The sequence below is a fragment of the Lutra lutra genome, chromosome 1 (genome assembly GCF_902655055.1).
Source record: "Lutra lutra chromosome 1, mLutLut1.2, whole genome shotgun sequence".
NCBI lineage: Eukaryota > Metazoa > Chordata > Mammalia > Carnivora > Mustelidae > Lutra > Lutra lutra.
In genome coordinates this window covers 18118691-18135507 of record NC_062278.1, presented here as the reverse complement: position 1 = coordinate 18135507, position 16817 = coordinate 18118691, and the positions used below count along the sequence as shown (strand labels likewise).

The 16817-nt window shown below is 38.2% G+C and overlaps 1 protein-coding gene across 1 annotated transcript in view; it reads right to left on the bottom strand.

Moving 5' to 3' along the window:
• CYYR1 (cysteine and tyrosine rich 1) overlaps positions 1-16817 on the bottom strand; it is a 102899-nt gene that overhangs the window by 52458 nt on the left and 33624 nt on the right. The window lies entirely within an intron of this gene.

Below are 16817 nucleotides of genomic sequence, written 5' to 3'. Positions count from 1 at the left end.
AATCCTGAAGTGAAGGACTCGCCTTAGTTACCTTTGTACCTTTTAAGAATGGTGCGGGTGTGGACAGGCCTGGTACTGATCCCAGTAGACTGAGAGACTAGTGCCAGGAACCACGCCAGGCCTCAGCACACACACAATCACATACTTCCTTCATTGCAGGGTCCAAGGAAATTCCAGTAGCACGGCAAAAGACCCAGGTTAGTGCTCTAATAAAGGCCGTGGCGAGGGGTGGTTCAGTTCCGTAGGAACAAACAAAACTTGGAAGGTCACAAGCCTAGGACCTAATCCAGAATTGGGAGCTACTCTGAATAACAGGCAGGCCCTACACATTGTCACCGTTCAGTAGAAGTAGCAAGATTCCATTCACCAGACCAGGGTCCAGGACAACAGAGCCAATAGAAAAGGGGATAATACGAGGCAGTGGAGTTTGGCCAGGAGCAGACAGAAGCCAGGTCTGAGAAAGACCGGAGTTCTAAAGAAGTAACTGGGCAAAAGTCCAAAGACAGAAATCACACTCAAGGTCAGAGCTAAGCTTCTACCAACACGATGACTCGAGCTGTGCCCCAAATATTGGGTAAGGATGCCTTAAATCATTCTTGCTGAGGCTTAGATCTAATTCTAGGATCTAGAGAACCGAGGAAGCTAAGAAGAAGGTTTCTGTGGTGCTAGCAGTGGGGAAAGACAGGAGACCCGAAGGGAGGGATGGAACAGAGCTTGGGAAAGGCCAGGGTAAGAGGGAACTAAAGGAGCACTAACCACCCATCAGGCCTGTGATAAGGTTTTTACTTACAATACCTCATTTGATATGCACAGGAGCTCTGCAAGGAAGCAGCATATCCCCATTTTACAAAAGAGGAAACTGTGGTTTAAAGAAATTATACATAATTCGTGGAGCTGGGGTCTGAAGGCAGACATGAATGAACCCAAACCAATTCCCCCTGTTCCCTACCACTTACCCGTCATACTTCCTCAAGAAATATCTCTTAAGCGAATAATGAAGATAGAGGAATTATAAATGGACTGTCTTTTTATCATTCAGCATGGTGGACATGATAGCACAGATGGCTCTTGTTTGTCTCATCATGGGCCCATTGAACTCAAAAGTCACTCACGGACACTTTGTTTCCTGCAGAACCCACTGGCTTGCTCTGGTCAGTTGCTTTGATTTCTGGCTTTCCAAGCCTTTCACAGACTTGCCCAAACTTCATTTCCAGATTTATTTTAGTTTGCTCAGTCCTCCTGAGCTACTGACTGTTTTCCAGCGAACCCTTGTATACCTTGCTCCCTGCCTGTTAAATGTTACCTCCTCAATAAAACCCTCTTTGATCTCTTAAATCAGAAATGCTATCTCTTTCTTTCTCTCACTCTGACAGAATTTCTTTCTATGCCATTTATGTGGCTCTACACTTGATCTGAAATAATACTTGCACACACACACACTATAAACTCCAAGAACTTTAGTGTTTATGTACATCTTTGTACCCCCCACCCCCGAGCTTTAGAATAGCATTCATACAAAAAGTGTTTAAAAATAGAAATACTGGAGCGCCTGTGTGGCTCAGTGGGTTAAGCCTCTGCCTTTGGCTCAGGTCATGATCTCAGGGTCCTGGGATCGGGTCCCATATCAGGTTCTCTGCTGCTTCCCTTGCCCCCCCACCCTGCCTCCTTATGATCTCTGTCAAATAAATAAATAAAATCTTGAAAAAAAAAAGTACTAAAGAACAATGTATACATGAAATTTCATTTTCTTAGACTCCTCTATCTGGGCATTTTTTCCCTTGAAGGTTTGTTCCCACACTCACCTTATTTTGACTTGGTTCTTTCCAGTCACTGGAATTCGTTAGAATGAAGTAGTTATATGAAATGGAAGAAGATAACATATTGAAGGTACACTACGGCTCTTTGTTTTATACCACCTGTAAAGTCAATGTGAGGATCTGAGTCTAAAAGTACTTTTCTGGTGGTGGGTATTAAGGAGGACACGTATTGCATGGAGCACTGGATATGGTGCATAAACAATGAATTTTGGAACACTGAAAAAAATAAAATTAAATTAATTAAAAAAATAAAAGTACTTTTCCCTGCTAGTTGGATATATGGGCTTGTTGGCATACAATCTGTTTTTCAAAGTTTTTAACAAAAATATTAATTTGATCCTATGATCAAATGTTCTTTCTAGAAGTACTATTTAAATTACTGTATAATTTCTTTTGTTATATAATATATATCATTGTGACAGTCTGAGAGTTCATAGGGGTCCCTTGAAAGCCAGTTTGGATTATAGGGTAAGACTTATATTATATATATATATATATATATATATATATATAAATAAATATATATATGTATATATAAATATATATATATTTAAAAGCATATAAAAAGGGGATTTTTTTCTCATTTGATAAATATTAATGCATTAGTTAATGGACAATCTAAAGGTCCTAAATTATGAAAAAATAATCTTGAGTTTGCAGTGATTACAAGAAAATTAACTATTACTGAAGCTAAAAATATGAAATATAGTCTTCTGGAAATTTCCCCTTAAAAATATTAATGACAGAATATCTAGTGGATGGCTTCTGCTGGATGATAAGTTCCCTAGTTTTGACATGTCTACAGAGGCTTCCCAAAATGTAATCAACTTTTAATTATCTGTGTAAATAGACAATAGTAGCTGTGTACATTATGTATGATAATGGTCAACTTAAAGCCACTTATATTGCCCTTTAGAATGTGTTAAATATTTTAAGGGATATTGTTTTAAAATTCTTTGCTTAACTTAATATTAAGACGACTCTACAAGCTAGCAAGTAATAAAGGGATTCTAGGGAATAATAAAAGAAATATTTAGCCAGGATTTCAGAATTCACTAGGATAATCTATCCAATTATAAATTTGACTATGACTGAGGCTAAAAATAATGTACCTATCAATAAAGTGAATTACAAGAAAGAAATAGAACACCCTGTATGGGATTATCTGAGCCAATTCTTTCTAGAATCCATTTTTTACTTTTCATGTTATTATATGCAGTTTTAATATGGTATTACTTCTAATCTTTCAAGTACTGCTGTCAGATAAACCTAATTATTTCCTAGAAGCGGCTTGCTCCTGAACGAAAAATGCAGCAGAAAATGTATTTGCCCATTTAGATATATTTAGTTTACATTAAATTTTTTTCTTCTTTATTTTTTCTTTAAAAGGAGAGGACTCAGGTGAATGAGGAATCAGACAGATTGGCAAAGGTAAGCGTGAGGGTGGATGGAAGAGGGGGAGGAAATCCTCAAATTTGAAATAGCTTAGACAATTCTTCATTGAACTTCTAGGAGACCCTGAAAATTTCCACACAGGCACATACAGATATTGCTTGGGAACAGCTATGGACTGAGTATTTGTGTCCCCTCCACATTTATATGTTGAGGGTCTATTCCCAATGCAATATATTTGAAGGTAGGCCTTGCAGATAAATTAGATTTAGATGGGTGATGAAAGTAGAGCCTCCATGATGGGATTAATCCCTTTATAAAAAGAGACCAGAGAGTTTGGTCTTTCTCCACCCTGTTTCCCATCTTGCTAGCAAGAAGACAGCAGTAAATGAATCAGGAATGGGGGCCCAACAAAGCACCCAACCATGCTGACTGATCTTGGACTTCCCAGTTCCTGGAGCTGTGAGAAATAAATGTTGATTGTTTAAGCTACCCTGTATGGTATTCTGTTACAGCAGACTGTACAGACCATAACTTGGAGGAATGTCAGTGTTCTTCTCATGTGGCCCTGAGTTCTTGGCCAACAGCCAAGAACCTTTATGTCACAGAACCTATGCTAACTGCATACAGCTTGCTGAAGACATTGGATCTTTAACTCTGTGGGTGGGGCCAATCTCTGTGCATTTGTGAGGGCAATGCTGAGACAGTTTTAGTTTACATTTCTGGTCTGTGAATCAGTTCCTAAGTATCTGCAAACATCTGAGATCCAAACGTAGACACCTGACATAGTTGTCCAGGACAATAACTTCTTGAAGCTATTGTTTTAGTCTCATTTGTGAAAAAAAGAAATTATTTTATTCTTTGTAGCTCCAAACTTTATGATGCTTTCAAACTATTACCCTCCTAACATTCAGCTTTCTGACACAGCAACAAATAGTTCAAGTTGGTTCCTCACCAAATGATTACCTTAAGAAAGGGAAAGGGCTCAGGAGAAGGTGTCACTCTGAATTTAAAAATTAAGCAGTAATTTATGCTCTTGAAGCATCATTGAAATCCTTGCAACCGATGTCTTTTCTCCCCAGACAGAACAGATTTGGTAGAACTATCCCTATTCCTTTACTCAGGGCTGTCTGTGATCAGTGGCAAACATTTTAATACAGAAACTAACATCAGAAGCACCGTCAGTTTTTGTACAGGATCATGTCTTCTTATTCATCATTGTATCCTCAGAATGAATTAATATGTAAATCTTAGGCTACATAGTCAATCCATTCACTCTTTTGATTGAACAAATATTTATCGAGAGCCTACCATGGGCCAAGTACTATTTCAGATGTTTGGAATACATTATTATGATTTTTGTCCTTGAAGAGATTACATTTTAGAAGGAGTAGGGGAACAAGCAATAAACATAATAAAGTATAAATATTGTCAGAAGATATTAAATCGTACAAGGAATAAACGAATAAGTCAGCAGGATAAGGAGGATCAAAGGAAGGGATGCAAGTGAGTTGACATACAAAGACTTGGAGGTGGTAAAGAGTTGTCAAGCAGATAGCCAGAAAAGGACATTTCAGGCAGGTGGCACAGCTAATGCAGGACTATATCTTGTGTCTCACTTAAGCAAGGAGAGTGCCTCAGGGGGAAAATGGTGGGAGGCGAGGTCAGAGGTTAAGAGGTCAAGTCTAGAGGGACTTGTAGACCTTTTCAGAACTTTGACTCTTACTAGGGATGGACAGAGAGAACTGCTAAAGAGTTCGGAGCAGAGGACTGACATGGTCCAACATCGGGTTTTGGAAGGAATCCTTCTGGTTGCTGAGAAGAGACTGCCAGGAGGGAAGGTAAACTGAGAAAGCGAAGTAGGAGACGACTGCAGTAATCCATGTGAGAGGTATTTTCAAGAGATGAAGTCAGCAACCTTGCTTCTCCATGAATTAACCTATTGATGCTATCCAGCCAACTGAAATTACTTTATATATATACAAAAGAAATCTAGTTAAATAGACAGAGCTCTGCCAATACATTTTTACCTAGAGATATGCTCAGGTATTTTCTTAATTCTTACATTTTGTAAGCCGGTGGTAAAGTGAATGAACACTAAATTGAAACAAATTCCAATAAGAACCATCAAGACTAATTTATCTGAAAGGAGCATTCAAAATCACATCAATCGATAATAGCTAATAATGGCCTCCTTTAATCTGTTCTAATTTTGACCAAGTAATAATACTGTCTTCTATTTTTTTTAAAAGAACCCCTGATGGACTACTATCTCTATTGAACTCTTGATTATATCTCATTCCAAAGAGAATGATCAACAGAATATTGTTTCATTGGGTCCTGGATACATGTTATACATCCCGATAAACCTACTCATAGCTCATCTATGACATAACTTCTGAATTAAAGGCAAAGAAGAAAACAGGAAGAGATAGAATAAAATATTTGTTCATCTTCGGAAAGAAGTTCAATTCATTTCATTAGCAGATTAAGGTAAGATTTATGATGTTTCTCTCCCCCCAACCCCCGCCTTTTTTGGAGCTCTTTGTTAGCTGTTTTGTCCTTCAGGAAAGGATATGGGGTGGTATGAATTGAAAAGGTGACACTCTTATCATTTGCAAATGAATTCTATCTGGAATGAAAATTCACATAGTTTTACATCAATATCTTATTGTTTTGTGTGGTATTTTGTCAAAACTATGCTGTCAACAACAAATATTTACATTTATCTATTAACACATTATAACCAACCACAGGGGATGCCTGGGTTGCTCAGTTAGTTAAGCGTCTGCCTTCGGCTTACGTCATGATCTCAGGGTCCTGAGATCAAGTCCCACATTGGGCTCCTCACTCAGTGGAGTGTCTGCTTCTCCCTCTGCCGGCTCTGCCTGCTGTTCCCCCTGCTTGTGCTCTCTCTCTCTGACAAATAAATACATAGAATCTTAAAAACAAACAAATAAAACAAACAAACAAACAAAAAAAACTAAACCAACCACACTATTAGACACCCACATTATGAGAATAGTGACAAGAGACAATGTGGACAATACTACAACTATATAGAGAGGATTTACCATATATTATTTTTAAAAGCCCACAGAAGATATTTTAACCTCATCTTGATCTATTCCATGAAGGAATTTTAGTGGACTTGAAAGCCTCCAAAATTATTTGCAAAGCTATGTATCCATATGAATCTGTTAAATGATCCAACAGTTTTTCTCACAATTTTAAAGGCACCTGTGACAGTACCCATCTTTGGGAAAAAAAAAACAAAAAACAAAAAACAAAAAACAAAGAACTTAAAAAAACAACAACACTGACTTAGAAAAATGCACAGATAGTATTTTTTAAGGGTTATTTATATATCAGAAGAGTGCTCTCCCAATTCATGAACAGTTTGATTGCTCACAAAATTTAATTTTGTTTTGACCAAAGAGGACTTTTTGCTTTCACATCCTTGATTTTCTAGGGAAGACATTTTATTTTAGCTGCTATATATTTTTATAAGCAGATAGACCTTCATTTATTTCAATCAGCACTAATGAGGAGCTACCATACACTGGGAGATACAATGATGAAAAAGATAAAAAGACCAGGTTCTTGCCTTTGAGAATCTCACAGTTTATTAGGAGAGATGGAGACACAGTGATTGGTCATAAATTGTGAAAAATATGATCAGGGAAATGAATTCAAGTGTGGTTTATCCCTGGCATAACTGAATTCCTGGGAAGGAATTGGTACTGGAAAGATGAAGAAGTTTTTCCAGACCCAGGAAGAAACCTGGAGTGCTCTGGGCACAAATTAAAAATAGGTATGAAAGTGAGAACATTCAGTTTTCTGAGAACAGAGGCTTGGGGAGTAGTATGGGGGGGCAGTTGGCCAAAAGGAAGTCTGATAACCTGAGGCCAAACTACAAAGAGCCTTGGGACCATCCTAAGCCTCTGGACTTGCATATGTCAGGTGATGAAGTACTGAAGGGGTCAGACAGAGGAGAGATATAATCAGATTATTTTAGAAATCAAATTCCGGTGGATAAGATGAGGCCAGATGGATAATACCAGAAGCTACTGAAAAAAAGATGTGCTTGAATTCATAACAGAATATAGTTATTCTTATCTCTATTTAGTTTATTTATTTATACAAATTTCTTCTTTATGATAGCCTAGGGAAGGGTCCCAACCAGCTTTCAAAACAATTCCACGGTCCAGAAGGAAGGCTGAGTAGTAGCAGAATGGGCAAGATTCTCTTCATTGCCGTCCTTCCATGGTTAAGATTGAGGTACATTCACTTTCATTGAGGAAGTCTAGAACACCTCTAGTCTAGAAGTTTTCTTTCCCTAACATCGTCCATCTAATCTATCAACAATTACTATTGTTTCTTCCTCCAAGACATATTCTGAATCTGATCTCTCTTTCTTCCCAGGCCATTTACCTGAGGAGAAATCCCCATTCTTTCTCCTGCTGCCCATGATGGCTCCAAAGTGGGGTCCCTGCTTTCTCTCTTGCCCTTCACAATCTGGTGGCCATGCAAAAGTGAGTGACCTTTAAAAAAATTACAAATCAAATCATTCTCCAGAGGCCTCAGGCCTGACTAATGTCTGTGTATTTCTATTCCTATTTTGTATGTGGAGCTATCAGTCTTATTTTCGAGCCCTACTACAGCTTTTTATTGGCTAAGTGACTGTGTGAACCCTGTGGAAGGCCCTTCACCTCTCTGACTCTTGGTTTTGTTTGTTTGTTTTCATTTTCATCTTTCAAGTGGTATAATAACTCTTGAGCTTGCTTCAGGTTTCTAGACATCAAAAGAAGGTGAAGGCATTTTAAGATTCAGGAACCCCACTTAGGGACAAATCACATGTCCTCCAAACACTATGTCCCCGTTAATTCTTAAAAACTGCCCGAATGAAGGCATTCCTTTCTGTTCACAAAATAAGCCAAGAGGTCAAGTCAATCAGTCATAACGAATTAGGTAATAAAGTAAGTTGACCCCTTCATCAAAGCAGCTCTGGACTCCTCTTTTTTTTCTTGCAAATATTGTGTTTATGACATGAATGATCAGAAGTCAGGGAAAGGCTGCCCTCCCATAACTTTATTCTGCCCAGGAAACATAGAAAATGTCATTTGGACATTTGAAGCAAATTAGAGCCAGAGCAAAGGCCAGAAGCACGGCCAGTTTCCCACTTTTCTTTGTCCACAGGCCAAAATGTGAAAAAATAAGTAGTCCTGTCAATAAAGTGGGGCTTGTAATTTGAAATTAGCAAGTACAATTTCTAAAATATTATGGTGTTTTAATTTGTTTTTTCAAGCATGAAGTTGTGTGAGCTCAGTATATTTTAATTATGTAAAATAACCCAATTTACATAACCAATTAAAGTCAAACTACTTTTATTTTTCTCAATGAATGTTGTATAAACCTTGAAGGTTAGAAAGTCAACCAAAAAGAATATCTAAGAGGGAGCTCTTTATATCTGCCACGAATCTAGAAATCTTTCCTTTTATGGACAGTTACTTGATTGTTGAATAGTTCTGTTTTCATCAAGTAAAACTGGCCTATGTCGGGATGAATATATTCCATTTCATTGCTGTTTCTGTACATTTCTTTTATTTTGCATGAATATGGCCAGATGAATCATACATAAAGAAAGCTCAGCTCCTCCAGAACACTGTGGTTTTACAAAGAGCTCTGCTGCCAAATTCAAAGCTAAATTCAGGTTTTAGGTATCAGAATCTTTTTATAGGTCCTGGGAGAATATTTCGTTCAAATAATAAAACAGCTCAGTGATCAGAGGTTCTGTTCACCTGTTGTGTCTCCAGAAATATGATATTCTACAAAGTCTGAGAGGTAATGAAGGGTAAGGCATTATTATTACCCTTTTAAAAAAAGCTCAGTCAAAGGAATGAACTGTTTTATGAAAACATATGGAAACTTCAAGAAATAAATTCTAGCAATTCTATAAAAAAAGTAAAGGAAAAGCTTAAAAATCTGGAAATGTTCAGAAATCTGGTTAACTATCAATCAGAAAAAAGGCAAACTATTTTGCCAGAATAGAAATAGGAATATTAATTTTATGCCAAAATATCATTTTGTTAGTAACTAAATTTCTGCTTTTAGCTCAAAGGGTTTCCAGTTAAAAGCCTTTGGTTTCTTTTTAGAAATTCCTGTTAAATAATATCTACAAGAAATCTGTTGATGCAACTTTGGAAAGACCCTAAAATGGGGGAAAAAAGGGAAAATAAAATCTAAGATTCAGTTCAATCTACTGTGATGATACCATTATTTATATAATCAGAGAGAAGCAATTTCCTAATTAGAAATCAATTTGACCTATTTTTGAGGGGCTTGGTTGCTGATAATCTGTGGCCGTCAGATAAGAAAGTGTGCAAGAGAAGGAAAAACATTCAAATAAATCTCTTATGATCCTTTTCAACAAAAGTTTTCTGGGACAAGCAGGCTAACACCATAAAGTATTGTTGGGTTAATGTCTATTTCACAGATACCTAGTCCATTATTAACACCAAACAAAGGGGCATAGTGAAATTAAAACAATTATTGAGTCTTTCCTCTCTATACTTTACAAAGATACTTTACATATTTTACTTATTTCTTCAACAATCCAATAGTTATGTATTGTCATTGCTCCTTAACATCCAAAGGAGGTAAGGCTTAGAGGTGTTTATTAACTTGCTGAAGGTCCCTGGGTTACTAAGCGGCAGAGGTGGCGATTTGAATAGGAGAATGCTTAGTTCAAAGCCCATTCTGTTACCATCACATCAGATTTGTTATGTATATTTCCTTTTGGGTAGTTTTAGAAAGGTAGAAGAATTTATGAAATAAAGGAGCTTCTGATAAACTGGGTATAAATGACCTTTTATAGAGTCATATATGAACATATAACAAACATATATAGTTCATATACTGAATTAATGACTGTCATGCATTACATTTGTAAAGTATAAAATTCATGAAGAAAACAGACAACCGCAATTTTTATTTAAATCTTAAAATACAAATGGTTGCTCTTGGCTTTGCCTAAAATGGATTAAACCTGTACAAAACATGATTTTGCTAGAGCCAGGAGCAGCCATCGGCGTGGGTTAGGAATAAGTGCCCACTATTGAGAGTTGGGGGCTGGCTGGACCAACAGTACGGCACGTACATATTCACAGCCTGAAGGCAAGGGCCAATATCATCAGTCTCTATTTTACTTAATTTAAAATTATCAGCTGCAGGTAATGTTTTTGACAGAGGTCACTGTCGCTCAATGTTATTGGATTTTATCTTATTAAGCACTTAAATTGCTTTCTAGAATGACCAAGGAACAGAGGTATATTTGGAGGCCTTAAGAAAGAGTTAGCTCGGGGTGCCTGGGTGGCTCAGTGGGTTAAAGCCTCTGCTTTTGGCTCAGGTCATGATCCCAGGGCCCTGGGATCGAGCCCCGCATCAGGCTCTCTGCTCAGTGGGGAGCCTGCTTCCTCCTCTCTCTCTGCCTGCCTCTCTGCCTACTTGTGATCTCTGTCTGTCAAATAAATAAAATCAAAAACCTTAAAAAAGAGAGGAATTAGCTCTTAGGCCTTTGGTAATAATGGATCTTCAAAATAGAGGAGGGGCGACTGGCTGCCTCATTTGGTAGAACATGTGATTCGACCCCAGAGTCGTGGGTTTGAGCCCCACATTGGAGGTAGAGATTAACATTAAAAAATAAAATCTTTTAAAAAAATTGAGGAAACAAGGATCTTTGAAATTTCCTTTCCTTTTTAAAATTAATTTTTTACTGACGTATAGTTCATACAAAATGTTAGATTAGTTTCAGGTGTACAACATAGTGAGTCTGTATGTTGGGCTGGGCTCACCATTAGCATAGCTCCCATGTGTCACCATGCAATGATGTTACCAAATCATTGACTATATTCCCTATGCTGTACCATTCATCCTTTTGACTTACTCATTCCCAAACTGGAAGGTGGTACCTCCTACTCCCTTTCACTCATTTTGCCAATTCCCCACCACTTCTCCTTTGGCAAACCACCAGTTTGTTCTCTCTATGTATGGGCCTATTTTTGCTTTTGGTTTGTTTGTTCACTTGTTTTTTTAGAGTCCACATGTAAGTGAAATCATACGGTGTTTGTCTTTCGCTGTCTGACTTATTTTACTTAGCTTAATACCCTGGTTCCAGCCACATTGTTGCAAATGACAAGATTTCATTCCTTTTTTGGCTGAGTAATATTCTGTTGCATGTATATACCATATCTTTATCCATTCATCTCTCTATGAACACTTAGGTTGCTTCCATATCTTGGCTATGTTAAATAATGTTGCAAAACATATGGGTGAATATATGTTTTCAATTAGTGTTTCATTTTCTTTGGGCAAATACCCATAAAGCTTCCTTTTTTGAGAATTTTATGTTACTGTACTGAACCCACATTTTCTAGTGATACTGATGAATTATGGAGCAACACTAATACATATTCTCAGGAATACGGACATGGAAGTACTTGCAAGCAGCTCCACAATGACAGTAAATTAATGAACAAATCCATACTATATCATTTGAGATACACTATGAAGCTTAGGTTTGTCAGTCAATTTGTTCATGTTTGTGTGTTATAAAAGTCATCAGAACGGAGGAACACTTATGGAATTCAAGCTGTTCACAATCAGCCTGCATGATTGTTTTTTGCCATAATAAATTTATGTTTTATTAATGGAGAAATTTTACTGGTATCCAGAAGTCAAATGTCCTGTTATTTTGTGTGTTTTCTGTACAACGCTTGGTATGGTTTTGAGAGTGCAACAATTGCAAAAGTGAAAGTTAGAAAACACTAGTTTATGTAATATAGCCAGCCAAAGCCACTTGCTCTTTCAAGGCAAAAAGTCTAGAAGGTTTTGTTAAGAATTTAGAATTAGATGTGTTTGCTTTAAGAGCGATTCAAATAGGGCTCCTGGGTGGGCTCAGTTGGTTGGGCATCTACCTTCAGGTCAGGTCAGATCCCAAGGTCCTGAAATTGAGTCCCAGGCCGGGCTCCCTGATCAGTAGGGAGTCTGCTTCTTCCTCTCCTTCCGCTCCTCCCCTCTCTGCTCATGCTTGCTTTCTCTCTCTCAAATAAATAAATAAATAAATCTTAAGAAACTGATTCAAATAATATAAAATTCAGTATCAAATTCTAAATACATGAAGCTTCAAGTAACCTTTTCATTCTATTCGCCAGTATTTCTGTCACTATGTCAGCATTTGTCTCAAATCAGTTTAAGGCATTTGTTAACCAGAATCTTAAAATAATGGCCTTGAAAAATAGTCTGTCAATATTTCACTAATATCACTATGATGCATTGTCCTTTGCTTATTTATTGTCTGATTTCTCCATTACAACTCTTTGAAGGCAGCAATCATTATTTCTTGTATGCTCAGGGAATAGCAGAGTTCTTTTACATGGTAGGGGTTTCATAAAGGGCTAATGTTAAATGAGTAAATCAAGGGATACGAGTTACTGCTTTCTCATTCCATTACACTCAGCTTCAGAGTTGGTGGCCATTCACCACATCTCTACTACGTGTTAATGCATTGGTTATTTTCTTACCCCTCTTGACCCGCCTTCTGTCTCAGTAGTCAGGAAGGCTCACCCTTAACAATTGCAGCAATAGACCAACTTGCCTTCTGGCTTCTGCCTGGGTTTGGGCAAAGACAGCTGACTGCAGGGGATTGGAGGTTGGAAGAAAAGTGAGACTGAGCCCTATGATGCTCTAGCTTGGCCTCCAGTCAGTTGCTGCCAGTCGGCTGCCTTCCACAGGCAGCCATAGCTCTAGTGAGAGACCTGGTTCACAGAGCTACTCTCTCTGAATTTGGGTAACTCTTCCCCCTCCTTGGGTTGGGGATGCTCTCAGCTGTTGACAACCTGGAACACTGCACCATCTTTCATTGGTTTCTCTAGTCCTTATCTGCAACTTTACGAAGGCTCCTTTTATTAAACTCTCTTGAATTGCTGTTCTGAGTGTGCCATTCCTAGCTGGGACCTTTGGTACCATAATAGCTGTTTGCATATATCTTAAGTAATTACTTTTACTTTTCACACTTGCAAGGAAAAGAGGACAATTCCCATAACCAGAATGTTTGTGACAGAAACCCACCTTACCTGGAACTTTTATTATTTTCATTCACTCATTCATTCTTCGTTCATTTTGTTTCCCATAAGTCACTGGGAATTTTTGTGTATTGACATCGCAACTGCTAGGTGTAATTCCTGTTAAAACAAAGTGGCGCAGGGACAATCTGACTCAAAGTGAGTATCTCAGTTAAAAGAATAAACTAGTTTAAGAGAGCTTTTTGCTGAGTGGGGTCAAAAAGGGGGTGTGCAGAAAGTTAAAAAGGAGGAATGATGGAGGCTCAGCTCAGAATACTTTTGCTATTATAAAGAACTGTACCATTGAAGTTTTGTTCATTCTGTTCATTTGGGTGGAGAGGCAGGCTGATGAGACTTTTACTATGGCCACAAAGGGAAGTCAATGACTTTTAAATCGAGTTTTGTTATAGCACCCTCTAAAATTTAAAGCGCTCTCTCATTTCCATTACACGCAATGTTGGCATTCTCAGCTTCTCCTTCTTGTGTGTGCTGCCATGTTCGTTCAGTGACCACTTTCACATCTCACCCTCCAAGGGCTGCATCAGGTTCAAGAGTTAAGTGAATCCTGAGGTCCTGCCCCTGGAGGATATTTGTAACTTGTCTATCTAATGACCACCAGTGACTTTGTATGTCTCATTAAAAAATGCCACTTATGACTTAAGTCTCCAGAGAAGCATGAAAGAGAAGGGAGATAGAATATCTTGTTGAAAACTACACAGGTATTAAGCTCTGCTTTTCTGTGAGATGCTTCATTATGCTTTTACCAATTAGGTGTATGTATGATCTATATGAATTAAGAAATAGGGTACATTACCAAAGGAAGGCAACGTCAAATTATAGCATTTCAAAATGAGGGATGGCAGGAACTTCAGACTTTTTTTTTGGAAGGTATAAGTCACCTTACTTAGTACATTTTAAACACCATTTCCTCCACACTTCAGAGGCTTTCGTTTTAGAAAAGCGTAGCAGGAGTCACTCTAATGTGATTAGAAAGGGCCTGAAGCTTTGCTTTTAAGATTCAATACTTAGGTAGAAAGAAAACGATAACTTTTCCCCTTTGATTTTTGAGTCACTATTTTTATAACACCAGCAGCCCTGAGATGCCAGAGTGGAAATGTACCTGCTTCCTGATGTTACCTGAGCACCAATAAACTCGAGCCCTTGAACCGGCTCTGTTTTCAACTGCGCTTTCATCTTTACTTCTGCGTTCCCCTATTACATTATTTCTATGTTCTCCAGACTTACTCTCAGCTTTCTTGATGCTACATTTCCTTGTTTCTCTGTTTGATGAATATTTATTGAGCACCTACTGTGTACCAGGCCTAGCCAAAGATTCTGCCTCAAAGAGTAAAGCAAAAGAGCCAAGAATTTGTAAACATTGGTCATTGTAAACACCAGGAAGGAAAAGTACTAGTGCAGAAGCAGAAAGCCATCGAATCTTCCCTGATGTGTGGATTCCGAGAAATTTTCCTAGAGAAATGACTGAAAGGGATCATTATGAATGAGCACGTTAAACAGTTAATTGGAGAGTACACAAGAAGATCTAGGGAGAGTTCCTCAGGCAGAAAGAATGTTATATGGAGGGACTCAGGTATGAATATACACAGTATTTGACTTAAAACTACTGAACTCCAGGTAACTTACACATGAGATTGAGGCTCTATTAAAAGGTGCAAGATGGCTTCCTCTATCATGTTCTTCTGTGTGCCATTCCCCTTTGGTTCACAACTCAGAACACATAAAGGGCAGATGCAGGGATGTGGGCAGCGGAGATTCTAGTTTACATTGCCATGATCTCAAGCAGTCAGTGCTTAGCCCAAGCAATATCTATCTACGTGCTCAGGCTTCAAATCCAGGTTGTGTTGGCAAGAAGGGGTTTTTGTCCTGTATCAGCACTTAGTGACCCAGGCTAGAAAATGTTTCATTGCGACAGAGAGAAGAGCATGTACCAGGTAGTGAATGCTTTGAAGGCTTCCCAGCACTACTGCACATTTCACTGGACAAAATAGGCCACAGGGCAATGCTTAACCTCAAACTATAGGAGAGCAGCCTACCACCATAAGGCTGGTAAGTAGAAAACTAGGAATACATGATAAGCAAGAGTAGTGATCACCATAGAGATGAACCTTCATTTATCAGATACTGCAGTCTATGGAAGGAGCAAGTTCCTGGTGCTCTGCCTCAAAACAACCCATTTTCTGCCCTCTCATGTTCAGCCAGCTGTCACTAAATAGGAGAATGGGTGTGGGGAGGGGGCACTGTAGTTAGTGAGTGTGCTAAAGTGGAAGTCAGAAGGCGTTCACTAAGCAGTGCAATGATTTGTAAATGGAGACTAGGTAGAGCAGATAAAATACCATTTTTATTTCTTTGACTTTTTCTTCTACTTCCTGGAAGAAGGAAAAGAGTAATGTCCTTAATATTATTTTCCATGTATCTGTTGAACTTTTTATTGAAGCTACCTTTTTTAAAAAGATATTCTTTATTTATTTGAGAGGTGGAAAGAGAGAGAGAGAGAGAGCAAGCACGAGAAAGCACGAGTAGGGGGTGGGAGTGGGAGAGGCAGAGGAAGAGGGAGAGGGACAAGCAGAATCCCTGCTGAGTGTGGAGCCTGAAGCTGCTTGATGCCAGGACCCTGAGATCATGACTTGAGCCAAAGTTGGAGGCTTAACTGACTGAGCCACTCAGGCACTCCAAAGCTATCTTAGTTGAGTTTCCGAGAACTCCTTTGTGTTCTTTGTTCCCTTGTATGTGCTGTATCTGGTCTTGTTTTATAGATGCAGTACAGTCTCTTAGTTCTCTTAAGATGTTAATTATGATGCTGTTCCCTTGTGTTGACACATGATGCTGTTTTCATGTGTTTACTTTCTCACCACAGTGTTCCTCTCCCTTCTTTGTTTCTTATTTGACTCTATTTTGTTTTGTTCTGGCTCTACCTTTCATAGTAGAGGCTGTCCTCTAATGTCTGGTCTTCCTTAGTTATTAAATGAACCAGATTGGGAACCATGAGTATAGCTTCTCAATCTGTGAGTCTCACTGTAGTGTTGCCACTATGGGATCATTCATCTGGCCGGGGGAATCTCCAGATGCCTGTATCCATGGTTTGGAGGTTCTTAACTTACTTTCTGCCATAGTAGTCTGGTGAAGCCTGTGGCCCTATTTCAAAATGTTTTTAAATGCATGAAACCAATTATAAGAAAGTTTTAAAAATTAAATTTGTGATACAATATGTGCTTATGGTAATATTGTGATACAATAACAGTAATGCACCATATTGTAAGCTTTAGTATCTAATAACTGTTGAAGTAATGATGAGTGCAAATACTGTTTCAAGATATAAGCAATGAGTAATATGATAAAAAATTACCACGGTTCCTATTGATGACAAGGTTACAGGTGTTGCTAATAATACTTTGTTACCTACATTCAAAAATAAGAGAGAGATGCTAATTTTCAAAGCTTAGTGGAAAAAATGAATTATTTTTCTCAT